General features: G+C 46.7%; 1 protein-coding gene across 2 annotated transcripts in view; it reads left to right on the forward strand.

Moving 5' to 3' along the window:
- LOC129834718 (transcription factor Maf) overlaps nucleotides 1–13,217 on the forward strand; it is a 187,353-nt gene extending 174,136 nt beyond the window's left edge. For both annotated transcript variants that reach the window (XR_008756296.1, XM_055899952.1), the window contains one exon: nucleotides 12,258–13,217. The gene's annotated coding sequence lies outside the window, so the exon portion shown is untranslated. The remainder of the gene's footprint in view (nucleotides 1–12,257) is intronic.
- The last annotated feature ends 704 nt before the right edge of the window (nucleotides 13,218–13,921 follow it).

Raw genomic sequence — 13,921 nt, forward strand, 5'->3', positions numbered from 1 at the left:
GGAAAGTGTTTGTTTCGTTTCGTGTTTGCCATCTTTATCGTTGTGTTAATAAAGATGGCTTATTTCCCAAAGCCTGCGTTTTGGTCTTCAGATCCCTCTCTCCTCACCTCGTCCGAGGATGAGGAGAGCGTCACCCGTTACAGAATCACCCACCAAGCTAAGACCAAGCGGCAAGGGAAAACGAAACGGAGTAAGGGACAGGAGAGAAAGGAGCAATGGACATGGGACGATTTATTGGATGGAAAGGGTTGCTACACTTGGGAGGAGATCCTGGCTGGGAGGGATCGCCTCCCATGGGAACAGGTGGAGGCATTGAGGAGAGCAGAGGCTACCTGGGAGAGGAACCGGAGCTATGAGGGAACGCGTCTGGCACGGAAGCCGAAAAAGCCCGTGAGTAATTCCCAAAAATTTCTTGGGGGGGGGCTAGGAGATAGTGGGCCAAGGGCAGGTAGGAGACCTGCGCCCACTTCTCAGGCTTACCGTGGAGAGCGGGAGTACGGGCAGGCGCCGTGTTACGCAGTAGAGCGCACGGTGTCTCCTGTACGAGTGCATAGCCCGGTGCGGGTTATTCCACCTCCTCGCACTGGGAGGGCTAGATTGGGCATTGAGCCAGGTGTCATGAGGCCGGCTCAACGCGTCTGGTCTCCAGTGCGTCTCCTCGGGCCGGCATACATGGCACCTGCCTTACGCATGGTTTCCCCGGTTCGCCTACATAGGCCGGTGCGGGTTATTCCACCTCCCCGCACTGGTCGGGCAACCGGGAGCATTCAACCAGGTAAGGTTGGGCAGGTTCAATGCTCAAGAGTGCCAGTACGCCTCCACGGTCCGGTATTTCCGGCACCACCTCCCCGCCCCAGCCTAGTACCTACAGTGTCTACACTACGCACTAGGCTACCAGTGCGTATCCTGAGCCCTGTTCCTCCTCCACGCACTCTCCCTGTAGTGCGTGTATCTAGCCCGGTGCCTCCAGTTCCGGCCCCACGCACTAAGCTACCAGTGCGTCTCCAGAGCCCTGTACACACTGTATATTCTCCCCCTACTAATCCTGATGTGCTTGTCCTCAGCCCGGCGTCACCAGTGCCGGTACCACGCATCAGGGGTAGAGTAGGCTTTGAGAATACAGTGTGCCCTGTCCCTGCTCCCCGCACTAGTAGGAAGGTGCTTGTCATTAGCACGGTGCCTCCAGTTCTGGCACCACGCACCAGGTCTACAGTGCGCCATATCCGGCCAGAGCCATCCGTCTCCCCAGCGCCATCTGAGCCATCCGTCTCCTCAGCGCCATCTGAGCCATCCGTCTCCCCAGCGCCATCTGAGCCATCCGTCTCCCCAGCGCCATCTGAGCCATCCGTCTCCCCAGCGCCGTCTGAGCCATCCGTCTGCCAGGAGCCTGCAAAGCCGCCCGTCTGCCATGAGCCTGCAAAGCCGCCCGTCTGCCATGAGCCTACAGAGCCGTCAGCCAGACAGGAGCCGCTAGAGCCATCAGCCAGACAGGAGCCGCTAGAGCCGTCAGCCAGACAGGATCTGCCAGAGCCGTCAGCCAGACAGGATCTGCCAGAGCCGCCAACCAGACAGGATCTGCCAGAGCCGCCAACCAGACAGGATCTGCCAGAGCCGCCAACCAGACAGGATCTGCCAGAGCCGCCAACCAGACAGGATCTGCCAGAGCCGCCAGCGAGCCATGAGCAGCCAGAGCCGTCAGAGCGCCATGAGCAGCCAGAGCCGTCAGAGCGCCATGAGCAGCCAGAGCCGTCAGAGCGCCATGAGCAGCCAGAGCCGTCAGAGCGCCATGAGCGTCGAGAGCCGTCAGCCTGCCATGAGCGTCGAGAGCCGTCAGCCTGCCATGAGCGTCGAGAGCCGTCAGCCTGCCATGAGCGTCGAGAGCCGTCAGCCTGCCATGAGCGTCGAGAGCCGTCAGCCTGCCATGAGCGTCGAGATTCGTCAGTCAGCCATGAGCTGTCCTTCAGCCTGAAAAGGCTGGATACCCAGAACTGCCCATCAGTCCAGAGCTGTCTCTCTGTCCGGAGCTGCCTTTCAGTCCGGAGTTGCCCCTCTATCCTAATCTCCCTCTCTATCTTCATCTATCTCTATATTCTTATCTATCCCTCTTTCTTGATTTATCTCTCTGTCCCGGTGTTGTCCCTATTAGATATGTTGTTGAGGGAATTTTGTGGGGGTCAAAAGAGGGTGGACATTCTTGGAGGGAGGAAGTTAGGATGGATTATGGTGGGGTGGGAACCGCGCCCCGAGCCTGAACCACCACCGTGGTTAGATGCCCACCCAGACCCTCCCCTAGACTTTGTGCTGGTGCGTCCGGAGTTCGCACCTTGTGGGGGGGGTACTGTCACGTTCCTGACCTATTTATGTTAGTTTTTGTGTGTTAGTTGGTCAGGACGTGAGGTTGGGTGGGCATTCTATGTTATCTGTTTCTATGTTGGTTTTGGTTTGCCTGGTATGGCTCTTGATTAGAGGCAGGTGGTTTGCGTTTGCCTCTAATTAAGAGTCATATTTAGGTAGGGCATTCTCACTGTTTGTTTGTGGGTGATTGTCTCCTGTGTCCGTATGTCTGTTCGTACCACATGGGACTGTAGCGTTTGTTTGTTTCGTTTCGTTTCGATGTCGTCTGTTTTCCTGTACGTAAGTTTATGTTTAGTTATGTAAGTTTATGTTCAGGTTGCGTCAACGTCGTTTTGTTATTTTGTAGTTTGGAAAGTGTTTGTTTCGTTTCGTGTTTGCCATCTTTATCGTTGTGTTAATAAAGATGGCTTATTTCCCAAAGCCTGCGTTTTGGTCTTCAGATCCCTCTCTCCTCACCTCGTCCGAGGATGAGGAGAGCGTCACCCGTTACACCTAGGTTTTGGATACAGTAGGGGAGGATTGTCTGACCTCCCCCTGGGTGTGTGCTGAGTGTTTGCAGGTGTGTGCATAGCTATACTGTATTTGGGAGAACTTGAAGATGCTCTCTCTCTCTCTTTCTCTCTCTCTCTCTCTCTCTCTCTCTCTCTCGCTCTCTCGCTCTCGCTCTAGCTCTCTCTCTAGCTCTCTCTCTGCCCTGCCCTGCTGTGCTCCAGACAGACAGTGTGTGACAGTGAGCAGCCAGCGCTGTTGAGATGGTTTTATGCACAGTGAAGTGTAACGTGAGCAGAGTTATTCTCAGCTCCTCCGTTTACAGAAGAACAACAAAAGCTGAAGGACGAGAGAGAGAGCGAGCAAGAGAGCAAGCGAGAGAGCGAGAGACAGAGTGAGAGAGAGAGAGAGATAGAGAGAGAGAGAGAGAGAGACAGAGAGAGAGACAGAGAGAGAGAGAGAGAGAGAGAGAGCGAGAGAGAGAGAGAGAGCATCTTCAAGTTCTCCTATCCCTCGTCCAGATGCAAGCACAAACACAGACTAAAGCATACACACAAATACAGTATAGCTATGCACACACCTGCACACACGATTGCACGCACAGACACACACAAAGTTATTATTACATTTGTTTCAACAATTGATTGAGAAAAAGGTGATATATGCATTTTATATTCACATTATAAATTAAATTAAGTCATAGTGAGTGCATTTAATGCTGCAGTGTTTTATATTAAGCTGCTGGTATAAGAGAGAGAGAGAGAGGGAGAGAGAGAGAGGGAGAGAGAGATAGAGTTGAAAAGCAAAAGGAATCGTTGCTCTCTTGGCCCCGGCATGCATTGGCGACCCTGCTCCAATTCTCATTTGTTTTGCAATAGCGCTTAATAAATATTGATTTACTATTTTAATTACATGCTAATCTCAAAACACATAGGTGCCAGCTTTATGGCTCTCTCAAGACATAGGGCAAATTTCCTCTTTGCAAATATTTATTAGTGACGTGGTCCAGAGAGGGCTATAAAAGTGACTAGTGATCATTAAACAGACAGTAACTGTCTACAAGTGTCAATATCAGCCATGCCAGTGGACAGGCCAACCAATCAATTGTAATATAATTGCGCTGCCCCTTTAAGAGCTATGTAAATCAAGTAAGGAGATAAAACTGCTCCAAAGTTGTTACTATGGAATAGTTATGATGATAAATAGTGAATATGCTGCATAGGTAGGTTGAAGACATTACATTAGAAACATGATTTAAAATGATGTACTGTGGAAGTCAGTTCAGCTGTGTAAAATAATTATGGGTTTTTGTCTCAGTCTAATTCCAATAAAATGCTACATTGAATAAGAAAACAATTACTAAAATACAAATATAACAAATTTGAAGTATGAAATAAATTTGAACGCAGGGAAACAAATTAATTTGTTAGCCATTTTCTCTCCTCTCTCTCTCCTTTTTCTCTCTCTGCCTTTCTCATTTCCTCCCTCCCTTTCCTAATCCTTCCATCAGTGAGATATATTGAAACTGAGACTGCATTAAGGTGATTAGAAAGCCGAGATATTCAGGGGAAAGCTTGTCTTTTTCAAAGGGGAAAAGCCTGAGTATGGGTAAACAACTTACTATTCATCTCCTCAGTGTTTCATTTGAACTAAACATAATGGACATCAAATAGTATAGTACATAGTATATATATTTTTTGTATTACTTATATGTGAGTATGCATGTGTGTGAATATGTATGTGTTTGGGAATAATCTATGCACTGTGCAAGGTTTGCATGGTTTGTTCCTCAGATCAAGGTTGCTGGTTTAATTGAGCCTCAACTGGACCCAGAGCTGAAAGAGCAGAGAGAGCTGCATCGATTAGCTATGATATGGTTCCAATATGGTCGCTCGATCAGGCTTCGTGAGCAGCTCCCTCAGGACTTTGATTTCTCCGTCAAACAACAATCCTGGACCCTGGCCTTTAAAGAGAAACGCCATCTTTGTTGTTGTTTTCCCCAATGTTTGAGCGATGTCACCTGGGTCGAAGTTATCCTTGTCCATAAAGACTCTCCCACACCGGAATAGCCACAGAAACAGCTCCAGCTGGCCCTCTCCACGGCAACGGCCAATACTGGTCAATCCCCCATGGTGACGGATTTGCATTGTGTTCCTAAAGAGGCCTTTGCAACACATTGACAACATTTAATTCTGTAACGCAGCTCACATTCTACCCAGTGGCTTCAGCAGCACATCATTACATTCTGCAGCTTTCCCTCTCTCCTTATCTGAGTGTTGACCAGGACCACTCTGTCAACAGTATCTATGACAGGACCAGGTGCAGTTTACCGTAGCGTCAGAGGAGCGGTGCGGTGCTAGCAAGAGGCTAACCGTCTAACCGTCTCTGCTAATTGCCTCATTAATGATTCACCGGTGTGAGCCTGCTTCAGCACTTTGCTGTGGGGAGCAAATTGTTCTGATTGGTTTGCCTCTGTCAATTATTGATGAGGCAAGCGACCTCAAGTGCTAACACCTGGCTTTGGTGCTGCGGAGTGGCCCACCGTTCCCATCACTGGGTAGCTGTGTTGTTCACACTGCTAGAGTATTGTGTTGCTCCCGAACACAGCTTACCTCTTAGCCAGGGGTGTATTCAGGGCTGTGTTGGTTCTCTCAGAGTGGATGAGTGTAGCCCTGGGGCAGTGACTGTGATCTCTAGTTGGATGGATACTCACGGACACTGAGTCTAGCACAGGTTACTGGATGGAGACTAGAACAGAACAGCGCTTTATTTAGGAGGCTTGGGTAAGGCCAAAATGCCAGAAATGTTCCAACTTCAATTCATTATTTATCAGTTATGCTTTAAGATACAAATGTAAAATATATGTCAACAATACTTCCTCCAAAGGGGTCCGGTTTATTCTAGTTTTGTGAGGAATCACCCTTCTGTACTGGGACAAAGCAGTAGCTTACAGTTGTTTTTTTCTGAATCTGGTATGTAAGCAGTACAGACTGTATCCTCACAGGGAAGGGCACGTGTGTGTGCTGCCCTGAACCACCTGCGTATGTTGGGCCTCAGCTGGAGAAAGAGAGGCTTTGTTTGTGAACAAGTGCCTCACCCGGGCCGTACTGATATGGTAGTACCAATTGAGGCCTTACTCTCTCCTGTTTTCATGTAGGAAATCATGCCTGACCATTTTGGAAAATGTAAAGAGATGATGATGAAATTAGATGGGAGGCAGGCAGTGATAAGTATTACCACCTGAGATTAAAGCTACATTTTAAACTGGGTGTTTTGAGCCCTGAATGCTGATAAAAAATAAAAAAGATTTCACCTTTATTTAACCAGGTAAGCTAGTTTTAAGAACAAGTTCTCATTCACAACTGCAACCTGGCCAAGATAAAGCAAAGCAGTGCTACAGAAACAACAACACAGAGTTACATGGAATAAACAAGCGTACAGTCAACACAATAGAAAAAACAGAAAGTCTATATACAGTGTGTGCAAATGGCGTGAGGAGGTATGGCAATAAATAGGCCATAATAGCAAAGTAATTACAATTTAGCAGATTAACACTGGAGTGATAGATGAGCAGATGGTGAGCAGATGATGGTGTGTAAGTAGTGATACTGGTGTGCAAAAGAGCAGCAAAGTAAATAAAAACAATATGGGGATGAGGTAGGTAGATTGAGTGGGCTATTTACAGAAGGACTATGTACAGCTGCAGCGATCGGTTAGCTACTCAGATAGCTGATGTTTAAAGTTAGTGAGGGAAATGTAAGTCTCCAGCTTCAGCGATTTTTGCAATTCGTTCCAGTCACTGGCAGCAAAGAACTGGAAGGAAAGGCGGCCAAAGGAGGTGTTGGCTTTGGGGATGACCAGTGAGATATACCTGCTCGAGCGCGTGCTACGGGTGGGTGTTGTTATCGTGACCAGTGAGCTGAGATAAGGCGGAGCATTACCTAGCATAGACTTGTAGATGACCTGGAGCCAGTGAGTTTTGCGACGAGGGCCAGCCGACTAGAGGATACAGGTCGCAGTGGTGGGTGGTATAAGGCGCTTTGGTAACAAAACGGATGGCACTGTGATAGAGTGCATCTAATTTGCTGAGTAGAGTATTGGAAGCTATTTTGTAGATGTGTGACAATGACTTTTAATAGGCAAGTCCACCAAATACAGGTATGGCACAATCCAAAAGTCAAACGACCTCGACAACAGAGATACCCGTTACTCACGCAAGGAGGAACAAACAAAGCTCCTAAATAACACACTCTTATAAATGCGTGAAAACAAAAAATTGGGCATAACCTCACCGAGCTACATCACAAATAAAACAATCCCACACAAACCTAGGCAGGCAACAGGGTAAATATATACATACAGAAATTAACCTGTTGGGGATGGGGGCGCTGTTTAGACTATTTATGCTAATTGGGTAATTTTTGAAACGGCTTCCCACAAAATCCTTGATCGTACAATATGCATATTATTATTATTATTGGATAGAAAACAGTCTATAGTTTCTATAGGAGTTGAAATTTTGTTTAGTGCGATCAACTATGACAGATAAAATGAGAAAAAAAAATCCAGAAAATCACATTGTAGGATTTTTAATGAATTTATTTGCTAATTATGGTGGAAAATAAGTATTTGGTCAATAACAAAAGTTTATCTCAATACTTTGTTATATACCCTTTGTTGGCAATGACAGAGGTCAAACGTTTTCTGTATGTCTTCACAAGGTTTTCACACACTGTTGCTGGTATTTTGGCCCATTCCTCCATGGAGATCTCCTCTAGAGCAGTGATGTTTTGGGGCTGTTGCTGGGCAACACGGACTTTCAACTCCCTCCAAAGATTTTCTATGGGTTTGAGATCTGGAGACTGGCTAGGCCACTCCAGGACCTTGAAATGCTTCTTACGAAGCAACTCCTTCGTTGCCCGGGCGGTGTGTTTGGGATCATTGTCATGCTGAAAGACCCAGCCACGTTTCATCTTCGATGCACTTGCTGATGGAAGGAGGTTTTCACTCAAAATCTCACAATACATGGCCCCATTCATTCTTTCCTTTACACAGATCAGTCGTCCTGGTCCTTTTGCAGAAAAACAGCCCCAAAGCATGATGTTTCCACCCCCATGCTTCACAGTAGGTATGGTGTTCTTTGGATGCAACTCAGCATTCTTTGTCCTCCAAACACGACGAGTTGAGTTTTTACCAAAAAGTTATATTTTGGTTTCATCTGACCATATGACATTCTCCCAATCTTCTTCTGGATCATCCAAATTCTCTCTAGCAAACTTCAGACGGGCCTGGACATGTACAGGCTTAAGCAGGGGGACACGTCTGGCACTGCAGGATTTGAGTCCCTGGTGGCGTAGTGTGTTACTGATGGTAGGCTTTGTTACTTTGGTCCCAGCTCTCTGCAGGTCATTCATTAGGTCCCCCCGTGTGGTTCTGGGATTTTTGCTCACCGTTCTTGTGATCATTTTGACCCCACGGGGTGAGATCTTGCGTGGAGCCCCAGATCGAGGGAGATTATCAGTGGTCTTGTATGTCTTCCATTTCCTAATAATTGCTCCCAGTTGATTTCTTCAAACCAAGCTGCTTACCTATTGCAGATTCAGTCTTCCCAGCCTGGTGCAGGTCTACAATTTTGTTTCTGGTGTCCTTTGACAGCTCTTTGGTCTTGGCTATAGTGGAGTTTGGAGTGTGACTGTTTGAGGTTGTGGACAGGTGTCTTTTATACTGATAAGAAGTTCATACAGGTGCCATTAATACAGGTAACGAGTGGAGGACAGAGGAGCCTCTTAAAGAAGAAGTTACAGGTCTGTGAGAGCCAGATATCTTGCTTGTTTGTAGGTGACCAAATACTTATTGTCCACCATAATTTGCAAATAAATTCATAAAAAATCCTACAATGTGATTTTCTGGATTTTCTTTTCTCATTTTGTCTGTCATGGTTGAAGTGTACCTATGATGAAAATTACAGGCCTCACTCATATTTTTAAATGGGTGGCTGACTAAATACTTTTTTGCCCCACTGTATTTGTAGTTGTCCACGTATTCTAGGTCAGAACCGTCCAGAGTAGTGATGCTAGTCGGGCGGGCGGGTGTGGGCAGCGAACGGTTGAAAAGCATACATTTGGTTTTGCTAGCGTTTAAGAGCAGTTGGAGGCCACGGAAGGAGTGTTGTATGGCATTGAAGCTTGTTTGGAGGTTAGTTAATACAGTGTCCAAAGAAGGGCCAGATGTGTACAGAATGGTGTCGTCTGCGTAGAAGTGGATCAGGGAATCACCCGCAGCAAGAGCGACATCGTTGATATATATAGAGAAAAGAGTCGGTCCGAGAATTGAACCCTGTGGCACCCCTATAGAGACTGCCAGAGGTCCGGACAACAGGCCCTCCGATTTTACACACTGAACTCTATCTGCGAAGTAGTTGGTGACCCAGGTGAGGCAGTCATTTGAGAAACAAAGGCTATTGAGTCTGCCAATAAGAATGTGGTGATTGACAGAGTCGAAAGCTTTGGCCAGGTTGATGAAGACGGCTGCACAGTACTGTCTTTTATCGATGGCGGTTATGATATTGTTTAGTACCTTGAGCGTGGCTGAGGTGCACCCGTGACCAGCTCGGAAACCGGATTGCACAGCGGAGAAGGTACGGTGGGATTCGAAATGGTCAGTGATCTCTTTGTTCACTTGGCTTTCGAAGACTTTAGAAAGGCATGGCAGGATGGTTATAGGTCTGTAACAGTTTGGGTCTAGAGTGTCACCCCCTTTGACGAGGTGGATGACCGCGGCAGTTTTACAATCTTTAGGGATCTCGGACGAAATGAAAGAGAGGTTGAACAGAGTGGTAATAGGGGTTGCAACAACTGCGGCGGATAATTTTAGAAAGAGAGGGTTCAGATTGTCTAGCCCAGCTGATTTGTACGGGTCCAGGTTTTGCAGCTCTTTCAGAACATCTGCGATCTTGATTTGGGTGTAGGAGAAGCTGGGGAGGCTTGGGAAAGTAGCTGCGAGGGGTGCGGAGCTGTTGGCCGGGGTTGGGGTAGCCAGGAGGAAAGCATGGCCAGCCGTAGAGAAATGCTTATTGAAATGTTCGATTATCATGGATTTATCGGTGGTGACCCTGTCGCCTAGCCTCAGTGCAGTGGGCAGCTGGGAGGAGGTGCTCTTGTTCTCCATGGAATTTACAGTGTCCCAAAACTTTTTGGAGTTAGAGCTACAGGATGTTTATTTCTGTTTGAAAAAGCTAGCCTTTGCTTTCCTGACTGACTGTGTGTATTGGTTCCTGACTTGCCTGAACAGTTGCATATCGCGGGGACTATTCGCGAGGTATATTGGTTGGCTGATTGGCTGACAGCCGTGGTATATCAGACCGTACACTACAGGTATGACAAAACATTTATTTTTACTGCTCTAATTTCGTTGGTAAACATTTTATAATAGCAATAAGGCACCTCGGGGGTTTGTGACATATGGGCAATATACCACGGCTAAGGGCTGTGTCCAGGCACTCCGTGTTGCATCGTGCTAAGAACAGGCCATATACCACACCCCCTCAGGCCTTATTTCTTAAATGTCTCACATGGTATACAGCAACCACATCATTACAGGTTATTGTAATGAGAGCAAGGATTTTATGATCCTAGGATTTAAGCATTTTAGCAAGAGTTGTTTCGAATAGCTGTGTGCGTGCGTGTGTGTGTGTGTGTGTGTGTGTGTGTGTGTGTGTGTGTGCGTGTGCGTGTGCGTGTGCGTGTGCGTGTGCGTGCGTGTGCGCGTGCGCGTGCGTGTGCGTGTGCGTGTGTGTGTGTGTGTGACTTCTAATATTTTTCCTCAGTGTACTGTTCTCCTGTCCTTACATTAGGGTCAGTAAATGGAGCTCCAGTGCCAGGTAGCTGTTGTTCTCTGTCTAATGGCCCACCCACACACAGCCCATATGAATCATCCCAAACCTCTACTCTACCTGGGGGGTAGGAAACCTTTCAAGCATTTTTCAGCAAAATATCAACCCAAAGCACTCTCTCACAGTGGCGTGACTGCCTGGCTTTAGAGAGTAAACACAGGTTAGATAAAGGAACCGATGTGTCAGTTGTTGATGTGTAGCGCTCCTTCACTGTGGGCCTGTGTGTAATCACTCTGTTGTCGGCCATGTTGTTATACACTGAGGATACAAAACATTAAGAACACCTGCTCTTTCCATGACGCAGACTGACCAGGTGAATCCAGGTGAAACCTATGATCCCTTATTGATGTCACTTGTGAAATCCACTTCAATCAGTGTAGATGAAGAGGAGACAGGTTAAAGATGGATTTTTAAGCCTTGAGACATGGACTGTGTATGTGTACCGTTCAGAGAGTTAAATGGGCAACACACATTATTTAAGTGCCTTTAAAGGTGGTATGGTACGTCGGTTTATGTCAAGAACTACAATGCTGCTGGGTTTTTCACTCTCAACAGTTTCCCGAGTGTATCAAGAATAGTCCACAACTGTGGGAAGCATTGGAGTCAACATGGGCCAGTATCCCTGTGGAAAGCTTAGGTGTTCTAAATGTTTGGTATACTCAAGTGTTTTTTTTGTATTCAAAATCAAATTTTATTTGTCACATACACATGGTTAGCAGATGTTAATGCGAGTGTAGCGAAATGCTTGTATATTGTAATAATGGCTCAAGGAAATCAGAACTGACCAAATAGATACTGTAGGATGCATTCTAGAGATGAATATATCATAAAACTATAAACTTAATGAATATTATTCTAAAGACTCAAACCCAGAGAGTGGTATTTGACTGAGGGGTTGTGTTTAATCCAGAGGTTAGACTCATCCATGCTGTTAGTGAGCGGCCTCTGTAGTCATCTCTGTCTCTCTGGCCTTAATTGAAGCTGATGAAGGAGTCACCCCCCATGCAGCCGCCGCTGTCACTCAGAATCTCAGCGCCGATGCAGTCAGACCGTACACACACAGCGCCGATGCAGTCAGACCGTACACACACAGCGTCGATGCAGTCAGACCGTACACACTCACAGGGTGGTCACCGACCCTTTGTTTTTACACAGGCACCAGGGAGGGCACCCCCCCCCCCCCCTCCCCCCCCCAAATAACAGTGAGTCAGCCTGCGTCATGGCTGTGACACGGTGGGCCCAGTGTCTGTGGAGGTTGTGGTGGGGTCCCTTCGATGCGAGCCTCTCGCTCTCTCACTAACAGTTGTGTGTGTGTGTGTGGGGGGGGGGCACAAAAGGGGCACACAGATGGGTGGTCTGACTCATACACATTTAATGACCTCCACTGTTTCTCTCTCTCTCTCTCTCTCTCTCTCTCTCTCTCTCTCTCTCTCTCTCTCTCTCTCTCTCTCTCTCTCTCTCTCTCTCTCTCTCTCTCTGTCTCTCTCTCTCTCTGTCTCTTTTTCTCTCTCCATGTCTGCAGATAACCTGGCGACTGAACGCTGATGACTTAAGAGTGACTGATCAATGGCATGAGGAACCCCACAAAGCACAACATCATCTAAAGATGACTTCACTGGAGAAGAAGAAAAGAACCCCTAAAACCCCTGCAGAGAAATGCTTCAGAGCCTCTTCCTACTCCCACTTCCTCTCCGCTATTTTACCTCCAGCTTTTTTGTAAGAAAACAAAAACAAACAAAACAAAACACTGACTCAAATGATGAATCAAGATGATTGACAACATCAGAAGAATATTACTGGAGAAACCATTTCCTCTGTAGGGGGGGGGGGGACAAAACTTTGATGCATGTTACTGTAAGTAGTTCATCTAAAACCCCACCTTTTTCCCCCAAGTGGGATCCTCCACTAAGAAGACTCATCCAAGTCCAGCGTTCCTGATATAGGATAAAATACCCAAGCAACCCACCTCCTCCCTCTGAAATCCCTTACTCTATCTTCCCTACTACCATTGACAATATGTTCCTCGTTTTAGAGAACTTACTTCCTGTTTCATTTTGGAGTTAGTTAGACTGTAAGACTACTATAGTGTATACTATTTGCATAATGAACCAGTCTTCCTCTCCAATGGACATGAGTGATGTACTATAGCATGGATCTGACTTTACTGTATTCCTCAGTACGCTTGTAGATCACAAAACTCATAATTGTGGATAGTACAACGATTACACCTTTTTAATCCTAGATTCCTATCTTTACCAGGCAGTATTAACTTACTGTATACCAAGTAGGGCATTTCGTTGACCTGTACATTTGACTAAATGCATAGAAAGGCAAGTAATAGCTCATTGTATTATTTGAATAGCTGCAGACATATTAGGGAAACATTTCTGTCTATAAAGACCATGGGACTGTGACTGAGTCATATAGTGTTGACTATATTATGAAGGTATAACCCAGAATAAAGTCTTAGAGAGTAAACATACTATAGTATCCTCAGCAGGGGCCCCGCTGCATCTATGTCATGTGTCTACCTGAGATCGGTGGGCGGCCAATCTTGTATTTGGTTTGTTTCTTTGTTTTTTCCTCATCCCTTTTGAAAAGCTTGTACCAATGGCCCCTCTGGGCTCTGTACTGTGGTCTCTCTCATGGACCTCTCATAGGGCAACATATGTCCTCAGCTAAGGCAGGTGTCTCTTTCTCTCTCCCACATCACCTGGCATGGTTTACCCAGGTGCTCCTCTGTACGACCAACAAGGAGAAAGGAATATCATAGTGTGAATTCAGGGTTGCAGACACCATATTGACTTTTGACCTATCGCAAACTGTCTACTGAAGACATAACAACAACCAGACAAATTACAGCTGTTGGTGCAAGAGAGGATACTGTGCATGGATCGCAACGCACGCCAGATAACCTGGAAGCATCTTCATCCTCTTGCATCCTCTACCTATCCATGTGCTTCCAGGACAAACCTGATACCTAAACAGCCCCTCGCCTGCTCCCACAATCCTCTCTGCTCCTCCTCTCGCCCATCCCAGAGACTCGTGAGGAGAGCGCCAGTCGATCTGTTTATAAACGTTACGGATGGATGCACATCGTGACGGTTAAAAACAAACAAACACATACACCCACACACACATAAACACTCTCAAAGGGAGACAAGTGGAATACAGTGGTGTATGTAT

This window comes from Salvelinus fontinalis, chromosome 35 (genome assembly GCF_029448725.1).
Source record: "Salvelinus fontinalis isolate EN_2023a chromosome 35, ASM2944872v1, whole genome shotgun sequence".
Classification (NCBI taxonomy): Eukaryota; Metazoa; Chordata; class Actinopteri; order Salmoniformes; family Salmonidae; genus Salvelinus; species Salvelinus fontinalis.